This window comes from Falco cherrug, chromosome 8 (assembly GCF_023634085.1).
Source record: "Falco cherrug isolate bFalChe1 chromosome 8, bFalChe1.pri, whole genome shotgun sequence".
Classification (NCBI taxonomy): Eukaryota; Metazoa; Chordata; class Aves; order Falconiformes; family Falconidae; genus Falco; species Falco cherrug.
In genome coordinates this window covers 40,454,596-40,473,440 of record NC_073704.1, presented here as the reverse complement: position 1 = coordinate 40,473,440, position 18,845 = coordinate 40,454,596, and positions in this window count along the sequence as shown.

Genomic DNA, 18,845 nt, shown 5'->3' with positions numbered 1-18,845 from the left:
GTGTGTAGCGTATATTATTCTAGTGTATAGTAGATGTATGTCTGATATTCTCAGTTGCACCAATCGTAGAAGAATTATTATCCCTGAAATCTTGAATGATAATTTTTGGAATGACTGTCTCGTACGACCATTAGGAACAAACAGTTTTACCTCAGAGGCTTGTTGGCAGAAGCTGACAGGGTACGTGTGTCGTCAGGGGTGTTGCGGTACCCCTGGTGAGGGTGGGGACCTCTTCCCCTCCCTGCTGAGTGAACAGACAATGAGGGACAACCACTGAATCCACAATTTTGCATCTGGGCTTTGTAGGGGGGCGGGCAGGTTACTTTCTACAGCATCACCTCTTGCAGAGCCCCTTCTTTAGTTAACAAGAAAAAGTGAGTTTTAAAAATAATACCCTAAAGGACAGAAGCTTTTTCTTCCTCCTCTGACCACCCAGCAGCGAGCAGAGCCTTGTGCCCCGCTCTCACCAGAGCACGGGTGGAGCCTCACCAGCAGCACTCGTCCCAGTGACTCACGGCTGAGGAACCCCCCCGGGCTTTCACGTGTGCTAAAGTGCTGGGGAGACCCAACGAACCCAGTTATTGTCTGACACAGCCAAGGTTATGATTCCTCTGTCAGAACTGAAACTAAAGCTAATTAAAAATAATGAGAGTGGTGTTACGCGGCGGTGAGAGCTGCTGTGGCTCGGGCTCACGTGCCTGCCCAGGAGCTGCTTGGGTGTCTGCGGTGGGATGGCCCAGGCAGCTGATCGTGCCACAGACTCATCTTTTACTTGACTTTTCTCTCTTAATTTTTGGCAGGGTTTGCGTTTAACGTAGGTCAACTCTCCAAGCTATGTTATGCAAATGTGAGTGCTAGTGCAAGGGAAGGCTGTTTCGCTTGCAAGACTGAAGGCTGATTCTGGAGAAGGGAAATTTCAGCTCTGTTAAAGCACTGTATTGCTACAGAATTTTTTGCAGTAGTGCCTGCTGGCCTGCTCCTGAAATGACTCTTCCGTCTGAAATTCTTCTTTGCTTTATGATATTAAACTGTAAGAGATGCCTCAGCTCTTCCTAAAAAGAAGGTTCTTTTTTCATCGTGGAGTCTGGTTAAATGGTGGAGGGTTTATTGGGTTTGGAACTAAGCCAAAATGCCAGAACCCTTCCAGAAATGCACTACCTACCCTTCCTACAGCTGTAGCTGAAACCAACTGGAAGTATGATTTTCCTAAGGTTTACCTGTCATTCAAGTTTACATTTTGAAAAGGTGAGTCAGGAGGTGCAGAACCAGGCAGGTTTATTTGGGTCCAGATATCACTTTATCACACAGAGAGGTCTGAGATTCCTGTCCTAAGTTCCTGCTTTGAACATGTTTGTTTGTGGCGAAATGTTAATTGGTGACTGTCCAACATATTTGACAGTTGGCCGATCGGTATTTTCCCTTTGTTTTTTCTTATGCCCTTATTGTTGGGGAAAAAACAGCCCAGTTTGGGGTGGGGGGTGGGGGCTGGAAGACAGGGCAGCAAAGCTTCCACAGCCCTCAGCTCTTTCTTCTTACACCCTGATAAACCTAGGGCTGGCTACGGATGTTTTCCCCCTCTGCTTTCCTCTCCTGTGAGGAACACCCAGGTGTGGCTGCTCTGCTGCCCTCACTGTTGTGCAGCTGATGCCAGTGGTACTGGCTTTACTGCGCTTTGGAGTAAAAAGCTTTTCCTCAGATTTATGTCCTATTAAAGCGGAACATGTAATTACAGAGGTTAGATGCGATGGCGGTGTGCAACAGGAAGAGTGCCTTTAATTTCTTACTTCTTTGGCACTAATTAGCTGAAGGGTGGGTCCCTCGCTGCTGCGCAGCGCTGGGAGGGACCTTTGCTGCAGCTTTGCTGATGCTGTTGGGATCCTGGCTTGCTGGCCTGGGCTGGGGGTGTTTACAGAGCTACAACCACTGTTCCTTGTCCAAAGGCAGACAAAACCTTTGTAGGGGCTGGGAGTACTGGCCACTATAATCTCACAGAGTAGCATTTAAGATAAACCAATTCGTTTATTTGTAGCTCTGTAGAGAAGTGCCAGCTTTGGTAGCTGGTTGAAAGGAAGATTAGATGCTCCATCATTCTGCTCACTCTTCTTGTGAACAAGTCATGCTGCACTCCCAGAAACTCAGGCGTGTGCCAGCAATCTTCGTGTATGCTCAGAAAAGCCCAGAATGTCCCAAACCTAAAATTCACTCCAGCACCAAATTTTGAAAACTATTTCTAGCTGCTACTACTTTTTGTTAACAAGCAATTTTTATTAAAGATTTCAGGAGAAAGTGTTCTACTCCTCGTATCTGTGCAAACAACTATAAACTGAATGCATTTTAATAACTTTTTCCCAAGAAGTTACAAGGTATTTCATTAAAATGTCAACTTTTTCTTTCATATATTTTATGATTCTCTTTCTTCCTTCTGCCACAAATATGTTGTTGCCAACATCATCATGACACAGTTTGCTGCCAAGACTATGGAAAGTTAAAAAAGGAAAGAAAAAATGAATTTCTATCCACTCTTTAGGTAAAATTCTTCCAGCACTAGAGGCTGAGAAAGCAGTCAGAAATATCTGAAGTGCCAAAGACAAATGTTAAGGGTGCCAAAGCGGTGGCACAAAAACATGGAAGTAGTACTAGGGGGATCAATTCTGTGCGATAAGAATAGTAATCGGCTGCGGACATTTCCTAATCCATTTCTCATTTATAGATTTCACATAGCTCCTATTAGTGGTTCTGTAAAGATTAAACAGCATGAGCATGCACACGCTGGCTTGGAGAGATTTAGCAGAGCAAGTCAGCTTCCGTTTGCAAGAAACAACGTGTCTTCCCCACCAAACCACCTCCAACTGCTGCACAAACCCCTTTGTGTCCCACTGCAGCCCCCTGAGGACTCTCTCTTTTAAATATGTCAACCTGCTGTCACTCAGAAGGTCACCAAAGCCAACTCCAGCCAGGTGTCAAGCCATCTGCTGTTAGCTGGTTTAATAAGGAAGGAGCTGCTTCACCTGGTTTTCACTCGTTAGACGGGGAGGGGGGAAGGAGAGCAGACCCCCCAGCTTTGCTTTTGAGAATAGTCCAGAAATGTGGCTGAATTTCCTACTTGAGTGCCTAAACACCTAACTAATTAAAACGAGCCTGGCTTTGCATAGGGAGTATCCCTGCAAAGGGCCTAATTTTCAGCCCTTCAGCAGCACCGATCCTCACTGGAATTGCCTTATTGCTTTTGCTGTCCTGCCTCTACTTCTGCTCGGAGCTGCTGAGTGGCGGCGCAGAGATGAAATTAGCTTCATGCTTAGCATTTCTGGACTTCTGCCTTCGCAAATCCCGATTTCTGTGGCCTCCTGTGCAAACAGAGAAAAAAAAACATCGCAAAAAAGCGATGGAGGGTCCTTGCTGGCGGTGGGTATTCAGAATACCCAACTGCAGTTTGAAACTATCTCAAAAATTTTCAAATTCCCGAGTGATTGCCCAAGTGTGATTTCCTGCTGGGATGGCGAGCAAGCGTTATTCCACTCGTACTAAACAAGCTGTGGCTTCAGGCTGGCTTCCCAGGCACCACGCGTGATGATGAGGAATTTTGCGTTCAGCTGGATGAAGTTGTTGTTCTTTTTAAACGGCACAACATCTCTTTCTTGGAATTTACTCTGCTTAGGTGTTGCCCTCAACCCCAGAGATGTTCTCTTTTAAAAGTGATTTAATTTCTCTTTCTCTGGCTTATAGGCCATGGCTTGGTTTTTCTTGCGCTTCTGGGTTTTAAACCAATTTTAAAGGGGAGCCAAAGAGTTGCTGAATGCGGCTGTTTTGTTTACATTATGTAAAATTGGGAACCTGCCATCAGAGAAAACCCACGCATCCCATGCCGTGTTGAAGGCACACAAGGGTGTGTACGCATCAGATAAAGTAGGTGGAGTTTTTTAGCAAAGGCCTGTAACTTGCCCAAACGAGTTAATTACACATGCTGTGTCCCACTTTCCCAATACAGAAACATTTGTAATTAAAAAAAAAAAAAAAAAGAAAAAAAATAACGTGTAATTTAGAGTTGGCCTTGGGCCGTTCCATCTTATTCCTGACTCTGGGACCTGGTCACTGTCTCAGCTCTCTTTGTGTGTGTGATGCAAGCGGTGCAGAGGAGAGTGACCCGATAGTTTGCTTCACACCTCCTGCTCTAATTTAGGCTCTCATCTTGTGTAAATAATATCAGCAAACATTATCAGTATTTTATGGAAATACAACTGATTGGGAAATAGTAGATATGGAATAGATTTTGAGTAATTTGAGTAATATATAGAACATTAATTTTCTGGTATTCTCTCATGCAACGTATTGCAATTGTGAACTGCATAATGCATATAAAAATCCATATGCCTATACTTTTATTTTTAGACCCGGCAGCCTCCATGTAGACTATTTTCTGTGTCATATACAGCTGGAGTCAATGATTCTCCGATGTATCTGAGACCATCAGCTCTCCCCGGTGGAATATTGATTTCCAGGAAATAATCACACAGCCATCTTTGCTTAAATATCGCATAAAGATATACTCTTACTAAAAAATAATGTGCCTCCCTGCTGGAAATTGTATGTGTTGTGCCGTTTAGCAAAGTATTTTAGACAATAAGGCAAAAAAAAATATATATATATCTCTGTACTATGGAACATTTTACTATGTACATCCTAGCTACCATACATGACTGGAAATTTAATGCTTTTGAAGCAGTTGGAACTGTGAAATAGAGCAAAAAAGGACAGGGTTGGCAACTGTTTTAGTGCGCGGTAAAGCCAGGAAGTTGTTTAGACTGTCTTTGAACTTGTCCGATATACTGGGATGCATATATCAGTCAGGAAAGGGAGATGCTTTAAAGATCTATTAGATCAAGAATACATTTTATGACATCAAATATTTAATATTATCTAAGCAAATAAAAATTCATAGGTAAGGGATCAAGGTTAAAATAAAACGTTGTGGCTGATCTTTCATGCTATTAATCGATAGTACATTTTCCAAAGTTAAAGGGGGTTATTTTTTAGCACACAAGAAAGTTACAGGCTACAGATTCCGTTTAACCTTGCTGCTCCGTGCCACAAAGAACGTTATTTATGCTACATACAATTTAATAAATTGGTAAAGAAAATATTTACTGCTTTGCTTAGGTTTTGGTTTTTTGTTTTTACTTGAATATGCAACTTTTTTTTCCTGTAAAAGACCTTGAGATGAACCATGTTATTCAGGCTGACAGAGGTGTGGAGTTGTCTTTCTGCAGATGACTGCAAACTAGCTCAACACTGCTGCCCTTCTCCGTCTCACTTCTATATTCAAGAACCATAAGAAAGCATGACCCATTTTTAAATTTTAGCCATACAAACACCATAAATCAGGCCTCAGATTAAAACACCATAGGGTTAAAATAATAACCATTTTAATTTTGCCTTGTACTTTTTGCTTTCAAATTGCTGGTGTGAGACCTTTGCAGGAGGAAATGATGCCAGAAAAAACACAAAATACACTTTAGGATGGGATCAGAAATCCAGAATGGTGTACCTGGCTGCATTCGTAGGAGGCGTAGGAAACCTTGTTTCCCAACGTACTTTATTTAGAATAGACAGTAGAAGTTCAGTCCTCCATGGAGTTGGTAACCACCTAAAGAGCTAGTGTGCTGGTTATTCTAGCCCGGGATTTTCTCATTTCCCTTGTTAGAGCTGCGGCAGCTCATATGAACGGCTGGGTAATTCTTGCATGCCGTCAGTCACCGTGACCCCATTCTTTCCTCCACCCTCCCACCCCATATCAATATTTATGTACTTTTTGAATATGTAGCTAAAAATCTTCACAGGAACACTTGGATTCCAGTCCCATCCTGGGAAGGTGAAAGGAATTGGGGCTCCTGTGTTTGCCAGCACTGCTTAGCCCCGATGCCAGTGACTGTGTGGTGAGAGTTTTTTAGGTCCGTTGGCCAACTGGGGTATGTTGCGTGCTGGTTTGGGGGAAAATTTGGGTTTCCCCTGCAGAGCACCAGTTAGCTGCTGTGCTGTATCATCAGCCCGCAAATCAGTCCTTTGCTGTGCCAGCAGGATGCCATGCCTGCTTTGAGATTTTGCCCGTCCTTCCCCTCTTTGCCCACAAAAATCTCTGAAACAAAAGAGGAGGATTTAATATTGTGTAAAATCGACTGTGGAACAGGCAAAATTATTCATGCTCCTGGCAGAACAGCAGTTGAACTTGGATCCAGTCATTGTTTTCAGTAGGCTGATTGAACTTGGATCTTAATCTCTAAAAGCATACTCAGCAGAAATTATCAGTGTCCAGCACTTACCGAGCAATTTTAGAGTCATGTTAGGTGACAGATTCCAGTTTTGTGTCAATATAATCCCTCTTCAGTGACAGAGGTAAAAAGAAAATAGCATTTGTATTTTGATAGCATTTCTCTATGAAAATTAATTTTCCTAATTTTTTAAATGTGGAAGGCTGGCTTTAAAAAAAAATAAAACCTGATGAATCCAGCACGATTAACCCCCTTTTTCCTCTCAAACAATGAATTTTTGTGGACCAGTGCAGCTGCTGCAGCAGCCACCCATAAAATTATCTACTACTCAGGGAAATGCAAAACTAAATGCCATATTTTTGGATTGTTAAGTGTCACTTCAGTGAAATGTACTCATGGTTGAATAGCTCTCGTTTATTTTCTAGGGATGGTTAAAAATGAGGAAATTGTGACAATTCTTGAACATTTTCAATTGCTTTTCCTTCTTTTGTTCTTGCTGAATGGGGAGAACACTTTTTTTATATAATTTAAGAGGATATATTACAAAAGTTTGGTTTTGCCACTACTTCACCTCTTTTCCTCCTTCTTCTCCTATTTGTCACTGCAAAGAGGAGAAAGTTCAGGGAAAGTAGGGGGAGAGAGAAGAAGAAAACCTGAAATGCAGTATTTCAAAGTAAATAATAAAATGAAAGATTGTGTCTTGAAGATGAACGTTTTCAGTGAAAAAGCTTTGCAAAATCTTTAAGGGGACTGAAGGGCAGGGAGGAAATACTAAGAAGTCCAACATGTTTTCTGTGCTTGCTTTGTCCAGACCGTGGTTTTGGGGAATGCGAGGGATGCTTGCAGTGGGCACGGTACTGCCTGGTCCTGAGGACCTCCCTGTTGCTTAGCAGCTAAAACTAGGAACCGTATCAATGAATTTTGAGAGGATTGGTGCTGGTCCAGGAAGGAGCTGAAGGCAGAGCCTTGGGGAGAACTAGGGCTTTCCCACCAGCTTAGAGAAACCATGAAGATGAAAGAGAGGAAAAGGCATAAATTAAGTATCTGTGTGTGGCTTCACTGGAGTGAAAGGGAGGAATAATAATAAAAAAAAGCATAAATAATTAATTAAACACCCCCCTGCCCCAATGTCTTTGAAAATACCAACAACTATCTAGATAAGAGGGAAAGTGCTGCCTTGTTTCAGTCCTTATTTCAAAGGAGTGCTAGACACCCTGTGACACAACAGACTGATGGGGCTTTTTAAGATTAAAAATAGCTGAGGAGATGAACCATTGAAATGGATTATGAACCAGCTGATGGAGGTGAAACCGAGGGTTTTGCTGAGTGAGAAAATTCAGAATGAGGAGGGGAAACAAGTGGGGTCAGTCCCATGGGCCTTTTTTCTGATTAATCGTGGATGTGGGTGACCTTGGTGAAGGTGAAATTTCAAAATAGGTTTGCGCAGCACTAACCACGCAAGGCTGAAGTGTAGCAGCCAAACGCAACCAAGCAGACAACCCAAGAGAGCGGTTGTTAATTATAAAGACGAACACACTATTTGTGTCGTTTAGCATATGGCACTATGGTTTTAAACTATTGAGTTTAAAACTTTCTATTTAGAGGACAGCAGGGTTTTCGTGGTCTTAGCTAAAAAATAAACTTTACTGGCTGGGTTGACCTGATCTACAAATCTTAGTTTCCCTGCCATGTCTCCTCATAGTCAGTAGATGCTCGTTAATAACCTTACAGCAGGGTACTGTGTCGGCTGGGCTCGCTGCGGGGGACATCGCCGTGGCCCGGATCGCCCCTGGCATGCTGGGCAGGGGCACGTGCAGGTGCAGAGGCATTTAAACCTGTTCTGAGTTCAGAGCAGTCAAGGATGCAGAAGGCTGACAATCAGATGCGTGGACGTGCTGTTTTGACATGCCTTGGTCCTCTAAGCACCAGAGAAGTTTCTGAGGAAAAGCTGAACTTAAAAGGATTTTATCAAAAAATGCCAATTTGGAAAACTGAAGCCGGGGGGTGTGCGTGTATGAGATTTTCCGATTCCTTTTTAGGGTCTGAGTTTATCGCTTTGACTGTTTGGCAGCTAGAAAATGTTCAGTGGCTTAGTGATGTGATGATGCTCTTTAAAGGGAAATACCGTGTGACCGTAAAGATGGGCTCCATCCCACCGGTCGTTTCTGCTGACTCCTGTGCCATGGACAAGACCCCAAACATTTGGCTGCCTTTTCAAAGCTACTAAACTTCCCAGGGCAGCCAGAAGAGGCTGAGAATTTTGTGTGTTGTGTTTTCTCATGACATTTTCAGAGCTTTCACCCCCAAATGGACCTAGACCCAAATACTTTGTGAAGCTCAGCCTCGGTACCAAACCTGAACTCTGTGACTTGCTGCTTCTTGCTTGTGGTCATTGAACAGGAGGGAGATGCAGACCTGCGTGGTATGTTGGTGTTCCGGAATAGTACCTGGAACCAGAGACAGGCAAGAAATGTGTGAGGTAAAAATTAACTGAACTTTTTTCAGACCTTAGATTTGTTTTAGCTTTGACACATTTTGTCCAAACCAATTTGTCTGTCTCTAATGCAGTGTAAATAGCATAAAGCAGTTGCTTTGTGAAATATGTGACGTTTGTAGCAAAGTATATATAGATTGGCTTCCAAAATCAATATAGCAAACCCTTGATATTACATACCGAAGTTCATTTCTGTTTCATGCATCTTCAAAGTAAGATACAGAGTCTGTTACTTTGCGTGCTTTTTAAATTTAAACACAGCAATTTACGTATCGATGAAAATGTGTAGGTCATCATCTTTACAAATGGCTTTTGGACCCCATTTATCAGAAATCTCTGGTTTTATTTTGTGTGCAGTGTTCTAGTTGCTTGTTTGATTTACCAAGTAGTCTGTAGATTTTCATGCTGCCGGACAAACTGAATTGCTGCACAAACTCCTTGGTAGCACGGCTCTGTGACGAGGGACTAAAACTGCACAGAGCTACTTGTGCATGTGGTCTGGCAGTAGCTATGGACATTCCATTTTATTTTTTACAAAGCAATCTATTAAGAAATATTGTGAGAGGGACCATGGCATTAGGCATGTGGAACTGTCCTCTGATCTGTCTTCTCCTGCCAGTGTGATAACCAGTTGACAAGTATGCCAGCTCAAGGCCTTATCTCTTAAAGGGAAATAATGCTATCACTAACGCTAATAGGTCCTAAGGGCCCTGAGCAGCCTCCTTCCAGCTGCTGCCCAAGGCCCAGGACCCCCTTTCAGCCCAGTCTGGGGCTGTGGGTCCCAGCAAGGCTGTAGGGTGCCACCAGCTGATGTCCCTGCCTGCCCTCAGCCAGGGCAAAATATCAAAGCAATTTACATTTGTGAGGTTTTCAAAGGTCTGAGCTCCAAGTGTGGCTAAGATTGCAAATCTAATTTAAGCTGTTTATCAGCTGGTTTTTTTTAATTTAACTTTCTTAACAGTTCTCACAGGCAAGAGAGAAAATAGATACTATATCTCAGCCTGCTATGCAGAATGGTATGTTATCTAAATCTGTTCATCAGAATGTTTTCAAAGTATTTGCACCTAAACTTACAGGTTTTCCAAAAGACACAAAACCATTTGTCAAAGCAGAGAGGGTTTGATGCTTTTTTGCTTTAATCCAATAAATCAGAACCACCTCTTAACACGTGCCATGAAAGCTGCATTGAAGATTGGAGAGGGACTGTGTGGACAGCAAAAATGAAATGGATAGAGGAAAAGAACTCTGTGTTTGAATTTCTGTGTTTGGCAACTCTTTTTTTCTGTTTAACCCAGGTGACTTCTATTGGATGGATAATACGTAATTAGAAGCAAGTCTAAGTTTTAACCTTTGCTATCCACTCAGCAAAACAAAGTCCTGGAGGCTTGGATTCTAAGTAGTCTTAATGTGTCCTGACACTCCTCTGGCTCAGCTGTTATCCACGCCCACCACTCATTGCAGACAATGAGGACTGAATTAATGAAAAAAGGCAAACTATTGGTTCTGCTTTGGTGTTTGATGTAGTGGGAGGCAGGGTCTGGCCAACTTTACCCAGCATGTGGTGTTGCATTATGGCAGAACAGCATTGCCATCATTGTGATAGGTCTTTGGGGCTGCGGGACCAGCGTCGAAGCTCCCACTGGCTCAGCTAGGAGGAGGAATATCGGACCATGGCCAGCGGGAGTGCTTTACCCGTCTGGGAAGAAAACAGGGGTCAGGACTCACGATTCGTTTCCCAGGTGCGCGACTGTGTGACTCTTAAGTGTCCTTGCTTTGGCTTTGACGCATAAGCAAGGTAAAGAGTTCTCTAAGTTCACGTGGGAGGGTTTAGAACTAGAACTTGGTTAAACGGAGGAGAGCGCTAGGCAGGCAGGGCTGCACTTATTTTGGGACAGCAGCTTGATTCTGCATGATGCTGGATTTTTCTCTGCCTTGTAAGGGACTCTTAACCAAAGTTTGCCTTGGGCTCTGTAAGTAAATCCCATAGCTTCGTCACTTCATCAATTCATCACTTTTCCCACCACTTGGTGTTCTTTTCAGAAATTAATTAATAGCTATGAAGTATTTGAATTATTTTGGCTGAATTGCTGCACAGAAAATTTTCCTTGCCTTCCACCTGCATACCCTGACAGACGTCTGTTTATGTACCAGCGAGCTCCCACAGCCTCAGGTACCGCGTGTCTTATTTAAAGTCTAAAACAACCAAGGCAGCCGCACCATTCCGTCCTAGGGAGAGGATCTGCTTTCCTTCAGCGTGTGGTTATTTGTGCAATCACCAGTACTAGCAGGAGTGCTGTCTGCTCCTAGACAGCGTGGGCCTAACATCCAGGATGTCTTATTTGGAGCTGATGCCTCCAACGGAGCCTGCAATGTTTGGATGGAAAAATTAGTTATGTCAGCTCAGCCTTAAATCCTGGAACTGTTTTAAATAAACTGTTCTTTTCTTCCTGTAACACTGGCATGCTGGGGCCAAGAAACAGAATTGGGGAGATGGAATATTGTCTACAAACCAAATTTATATTGTTGTTGGGTTTTTTTTTAATTACTAGACACTGCAAATACAGTGACTGTTTCAATCAGGATCAACATTAATTTCTTCCTAGCTTTCAAATGTTGTAACTACATTTCTCCCGACATGTTGGCATCTGTGTTGGTATTTATAAATTTTTGCATGCTTTGACTGCCATGCAAATTGTTCCAGAAAGTACCCTCTAAGGAGCTGAAGTGAGAGAGATAACTCAGCAGTCATAATAACCCTGCCTTTTAAAAGATTATTTTGCAATTAAAGTTGTGATGTTTTTATAAAACGGATGCGCAGATAGCGACTCGCTGGCATCAATAACAGATAAAGCAGGGTTTCGCATTTACAAATAAAAGAGCAGTTCTGTTCCTCTGAACTCGTATACTGAGTATCAGTTCACATTTTGACTTTTTTTTTAGATTTGCTTACAAATCTAAAAAAGGCTCATGTACACAGCACAGGGGCATCCTGGCTGATAGTAGCTGTTCCCTGGGGAGTATGTTCTCAAGCTTGTATCAGACAGAATAATTATCAAGTTGTTTAATAGAAGCAAATGGGATTTATGCATTCTTACTGTATATGAAATATTATGCAAATTTATCTGTGAATGTTATTAAACTTTTACACGCAGTCCTGCTGATGTTCTTATCCTGTGTTGAACCCAATGGGAGCAGCAGTGCTCAGTACCTGGCGGGGTGCAATCCTTCCTTATGTTCGTCTCCACAACCTTGTCTGTGGACCATGAAATCCCATCGCGATGTGTCAGAGCCCAGCTGCTGCTCTGGGAGGGACAGAACCTGTTCCGTACACGGTACATGCTGCCAGACCTTGGGAAGTAAGGTTGGAATTTTGTTCCCCATGCATCAGCGCAGTCAGGTAGCTGATAGCGTGTCGGTAGCCTGCGAGGGGCATGGAAGAATGAGGCTCCCTTCTGCCGCTCCCTCTGTTACTTGATCATCCCCAAGCTGCAGATACTCTCCCTCTCCTCTGCTGTAAGCTCCTGTAAGCTGGATGACATTCCAGTGCTCTGAGGTCTAAACGTATTTAAACCCAAACGTTTAAGGATGAAATAAGATCTATTTATTTTGCTTTCTAATGTGTTCCTTACCAAAGAGATGGAGACCTGCGATGGGTTGTGCAAGTGACAAGGGAGCAGGGGAAAGTTTTGTCTTTGCCAAGGTAATCAGGAGAAGGAATAATGTAGAAAGAGGTAAAACCCACTGTGGTGTACCCCTCATAAAGAAAAGACCAGCAAGCCCATTGCTACTTGCAGTCCTCTTGCCATTGCTGAGAACCTGACCTCTCCTTCTCTCTATCAAAGATAAATTTGCCACAACAAAATTAGGTCTGTCCAGCAGGTTATTAGCCAACAGAATATATAGCTCAGCCTCTGAGCTCATCTGCTAAAATCACGATGAAATCCCATCCCTGTTGAAATCCCTGGGAATTTTGCCGTGGTTTTCAGAGGAACTCAGGTTTCTTTGCAGGTTTTTACGAGGCTTTGAAGTTGCTTCTTTAAAATGTCCTGTGTTCTTTTGTGGCAGTGGCATACCTCAGATATTTATATTGCTGTACTGTCAAACCGGTGCGAGCTATGAACAGTTAGAAGTAATGCTGGTGCTAAGAGGCTTCGATACATTTTCTCCGCCAATTAAAGTTTAAACTAAGTTTAGACTAAAGCATATATATTAATGCCTGAAAAAGCTGAATATTTAAACCTGAATACATAAACTGATTACAGGAAAAAAGTCTGCAAAAAGGTAAAGAGGCATCTCATAACGTCATTTGTCCTTTTGTCACATCCCAGTTTATGAAGTGCCAATGAACTGGTCAGTTTTTCACTGTGAACTTTTGTGTCCACTAAACATTTCTTCTGCCCTCTTGTTTTCCAGAAGATGTTAGGAGCACGGACATTAGGGCTGGAGAGGGAAGTTTATTATCCTGTCTGTGAAGTTCCTTTCTGCTGGGAGTTATCAAGTCGCATACATGATGAATGTAACCCAGTTGTGCCTGTGTATCTGTCACCACTCTGCTCAGATTGCAGCCTCATAGGATCTTAAAATAGCACTGAAAAGACATTAGTACATAGCATATACCCCTATACCATATGCTAGGGACAAAGGAATCTAATTGGGTTTTTTTGGTTGGGGTTTTTGGTGTTTGGTTCTGGGGGGTTTTTTTGCATGTATTATGTTTTCGCTTCAGTTCCTGCAAAATGTTTTTTTGCTTTCAACAGAAACTACTAAAATTTGTTTGACTCTGCTTATGCAAACAATGATTCTTGCCCTGCTTTTAGCTTGATTAATGTGTGAAAGGAAAAAGCTCAGAGTAAGCTGTAACATAAATCTTAAGCTGATTTTTGGTTTGGTTTTTTTTTTTTAATATTATTTTAAATGCTATTTTAATCACGGTATCAACTCTTTTGGAATGGGTTTGTCATCTGTTGAAATCAGATCTTCCCTCTTGCTGTCATCAGTGTAGTTTTGTTTGAATAAATACCAAAAAGATACAGATGATATGTATCTGATGCGTAACCTATCTGGTGCTCTCGTGGTGGGCTCTGAGCACTCTGTTGACCACTTTCTGTGCATACTAATACTTTCAAAATGTACAGTCATAAATTTTGGTGGAAAATTAACTTGCATTTATTTAAACATACTGCATTTCAAGTACGTCCTTGGGTGGGAATCATCAGTGCCACAAGGCAGTACAATGTGATTTGTGCCTGATAGCCTTTGCACAGCAGTGGATTGCATTTGTATGTGATTATGTCCACTTAGAAATGTTTGCTCACTCATCCAGGCAGGAAGTAAAACACTTAGATGCAAGTTATGTGTCAAATCACTCCTCGACAGCACAACTTGAATATCAGATTATGTTTTTCAGTTAATCCAGAACACGAAAATGTGTCACAATGTTTTCTCCATTCTTTTCTCAGTTATAACTGTTATTTGAAGAAATGATCAAATATGAACAGGAAGAGCATGAGCTGCATCTGCTTAGCAAATAAGCAGGGGACTATCTGTGCCTCAATGTAATCAAATGAGTCTGTACGTGGCCGGCTGTTTTGGCATTGCTATAGTAAACATGATTAATATAGCAAAGAAAAACGCTTGTAGTACTTGAATAACATGTAAAATACCTCTTATTTCCTTGCTTTTGTGTGTGATATGTATGAAGTATCCACATGCGGGTTTGTGGTTTGTGTCCAGGTTTACATGCCCAGCTGGTACTTGGGACCGAGAGCAGGGCTGGATCGGTTTGGGTACCTGATGTCACCGTGTGTCCTACAAAGCAGCAGGGTATCAGCTGGCTATAAACCCTGCTCTGGCTGTAGCATCTTTCCCCACAGCCTCCTCATGGGTTTAGGCGAGGAGCTGGGGAGGTGCTGCCTTGCAAAGAGCCTTCTGCTTGCACCGGGGGGATAGATGTGATAATGCTGGGGTCTCCTCCAACTTGACGCTCACCCAGCTGCAGATTTGAAAACACTGTTAGAATTGAGTTGCCAAGAGAAAGGTAAGTATGACTGGTTGTTAAACTGCTTATCTTTCTTCTCTTACAACACAAGTGTGCCATTGGCTGTAGTCGCTGAAGGTGCTCCGTAATCGTTTGCTGGTGCTTCTCTCTTAGCAGCCACACTATATAAAGAGAAACTTTATATATATTTTATACAATATATATATCATATACTATATAAATATATATCAATATATTATATATATCAATATATGATATATATTATACATGTTTATATGTAAAATATATATTCTATTTGTATATATAAATAAAATATATATTATATATATTTGCAGTCTTAATAGATTGACAAAATATGGAGTGTGGTGGTTTGGTGCTGCTACTCAAAATGCTTGTATTTTTTCTGTTGGTTGTTTTTGTTGTTTGTTTCTTCATTTTCGTGGCTTTTTTTGACTCTGTGTTTGTTAAGATGATGCTATCTCAAAGTATACTTTGTCTTACAATGCAGTTCCCTTCTCCAGGCCTGTTGTACTGGTGCATTTTTTTGGGGTGCATTTTAAATATGGGCCAGTTGCCCGCGCAGAAGCTGCTTTGCATCCTAGATTTTAAATGTTTCTTAGATGTAAAGTTATTGATCAAACAGCCTTGGGAGCAGTTGTTGTGGCTGAAGCACAGCACCTTATGGAGGAAAATTAGTATTATTAGCACCTCTAGGGATCTCTGTCCTTATGTGCAGCAGTTTTGGAATCCTCCTTCAAACCCATCTGCTCCAAGCTAGCTGGCAAGTGAAAAAGCCAAGCATCTGCATGCCACTTGTTTGTGTACACATCAAAGTATTTAAATGGTCAGAAGCTCTGTCTCTGGTGTATCCAAATTTATTATTTTGTTCTGCTTTTTGCTTCCTGACGAGTTTCAAGGCCAAGCTTTTTGCAGGGGAAGTGGCTTCAAAATATAATTAGGAACATTTTACATTTTTGAGGTCATTCCCTTTACTTGATGGGACGTTTTGGAGTTTGCTGTAAGGGCAGGGAGCTTTCCTCATTCCACTTGCCACTCATTGCCACCCCCTTTGACATACTGTTTGGTCAAAGATTTTGAAAGTTTGGGTGAAGGAAGTGTGAGGTTTTGGTGCAACAACCTAATCCCCAGCAGGAAATTTATTGAGTTGCCAATTTATGATCATCTAATAGACTTAGAAAGAATCCGAATGTGTTTCTAAATATCCGCTTGAAATCAATGGTCTCTGTCTTTATTTTCGGCCTCGGGCAGATTGAAATTGAGACAATAAATGAGAGTGCCTCATTCTGAAAGAATGAGAGTTGGCAGCTCCGTGCAGGCTTTGCTTTTGGGGGAGGAGGAGGAACAACCAAGGGCTGAATTTCCCTCTTCAGCGAGGGCTGGTAACATTAAATAGGTATCAAATCAAACTCTTTTCTTTTTGTCAAAAAACCCTAAATTCTCCTCTGCCCAGGTCCACAGGCGCTGTCTAGAGCACAAAGTGTCGTTGAGAGAGCTCTAGGAATGAGGAAAAAACCCCAGTTTTTAATCTCTTTCACACTCAAACCCTTAGAGACTTTAGATGTCTGTAAAATGTTTTGAGCTTCTCCACATTCAAGCGTAATTAACTAAAAATACCTTTAACTAATAGCATTTAAGATCAGTATGTTTTTATTAGAATTTTACACTGCACATAAAACTGTGATCTTGCCTAACACAATTTAACATACCTAAACAGAGAATAGACTGCTAATAGCCCAGGAAACGATCGGGCGAGGGTGTTTTTACTTTTATTGCACTGTTGTATCTGGTAATGATGATCCCACCCCGCTCTAGGAGCCTTTAATGCAATTATGCCGAACAATATTTAAAGCTGCGAACAGATGCAGGTCCCCCGACTCTCGGGCACGTTTCCCCATCTACATGATCTCTCCGGCCGCCTTTTGAAGTCCTCCTGGTACTGGAGGTGGAATTTGTTTGGTATGAACTGGAAATCTAAATAGCTCTGCAAACACAATGACAGATGGCAAAATCCCAGTTGGAACGTGTGACCAGCAAACTGGCTGCGATTTGTTTTCACTCCAGGGTAGACAGCAGACATACTGTGTCTGCTGAACAGCTGTGACAAATATTTAATTCGAGAACTTTCTAAGAGCAGGGACCATTTCCAGGGAGAGGGGGGAGATGCTACCTGTGCAATTCCTCACATAAGAAAGGAGAATTTTCCGTTAGACCCGGGGGAAAAGAGAAGCTCAAGAAGTTGAAAGTGAATGAAAGTCTGTGTAATATTTATGCTCTCAATCCAGCGCAGTTTATTGCATCAGTTTGTTCCGAGGAACAGAGAAAACAGTGGAGTTTCATCAAGTAAAGATGTTGGCTTTTTAATGCCAGAGAGATTTTTCATTTTCTGAATGTTGAACAATGCATTTTCTTAAGGGATTTTTTTTGTTTTAAAAATATTTTTAATAAGGGACTGGAAAAATGATGTGCTCTCATGTGAGTCCAAGATAGCAATGCCTGCTAACCTTTGAAGTGATTTCTTTATTATTATTATTACAATATTTTACTCTCAAAATGAAACATAAATACATAAGACTACAAAAACTTGGGTATTAACACAATTAAGGAAGTGATCCAAACTTCTGTTTAAGTACCAAACGTGATTAATAACTAAAGTAGTATATAAGCCTTTGTTATCAATGGGTACTGAATATGTGCTTTTATTTTTTTGTCTTCTTTTTCACTGGCATGTTACGCTCAAAATAAGTCTGCTCACATCCTGGGCCCTTTAGAGCTGATGGCAAATTTTGTTTGAAAATCATATCGAGTTTAAACGACAAGACCCTGCGTCCAGTATTATCCTGCATCCCCTACATCTGCTTTGTTTTTCCTACATCTTTGTATCCTGCCAAATTCCCCGAGTACATTATCTTGGCTCTCAACCCCTTATTTCCGCACCCAAGGCCTTACAGAACAGCATATTGTGTTTCAGAGCACCATGACAAAAGTCCCAAATGTGCCATTTCATATAAGTAATGTAAACCAGTCTGGTAGCCGTCTTTGAGGAAAGTTTGCTCTTTTTTAAAAGAACCAAGGAATTTCAAAGTACTTAGATTTAATTGAAAACTAAATTCCTAAGAGGGGACACTGGATGGTGATCTATAAAACTAACTCTTTTAGATGGAATGTGGCTTGGCTACAAAACTTGTTAGCACTAGCATGCGAGTCTGAAATCCATTGTATGTGTGTGTACGTATGTAGGCAGGTAGGTTTGATAGATGGATCTGTATATAGGAACGTATTTAATCCTTGGTTTCTTATACTTTAATGACTGAGGTCTTGGTCTATTTAGCAATGCAGAAAAAACTGGTTTTCATCAACTCAAAGGATGTATATTCAGCTTTCTAAACATTAGTAATCACAAGGTATGATCTAGATGCTTTTTTTCATCCTCTGATATGTAGTAGGAAAAGCAGAGAGTTATATGGGAATCCTCATTAAAAAAATGAACTGAGTTTATTGAAGTGAAGAAATTATCTTAAGCCTATAGCAAGGTTTTGAACAGGGAGAAATAAAGCTAATCTCATGGAGTATGAAAAATTACTAGATAGCATAAAGCTATCTTCATTTGAACCAGATTGTTGATTACAATCTCTGTTATTCTTCAAGATATATGAAAAAATGTTAGCATAAGTATTTCTAATTATAGATAAATTGTATCATTGCTTCATTTCCATGATTTTTTCTTTTGTGTGCTACTCTCGTCTTATAAGTGGTTTTTATATTAAGAAAGCAATTTTTTTTAAACTGTGATAAGAATAGCCTCTAGAAGGTGGGTTTTTTAAAAAGAAAAACAACAAACACAAGTCATGCTCTTGATGCATTTATTCTGCTAATTGTTTCACTGTATAATTTCTTCAGGAGACATGGCCAGGTCAGACCTGATGGTGGGAAAGAGTCCTGGTTTACAAAGGATGTTCTCTTCTTATGCATTCAAAACCAGAGGGATGGTCTTTTCAGAGAGAGCACTGAACTGGGAGCTCCTATTCAGCTTTACGCCCACAGTATCTGGCAGACTGTTCTCAGAGGCGCT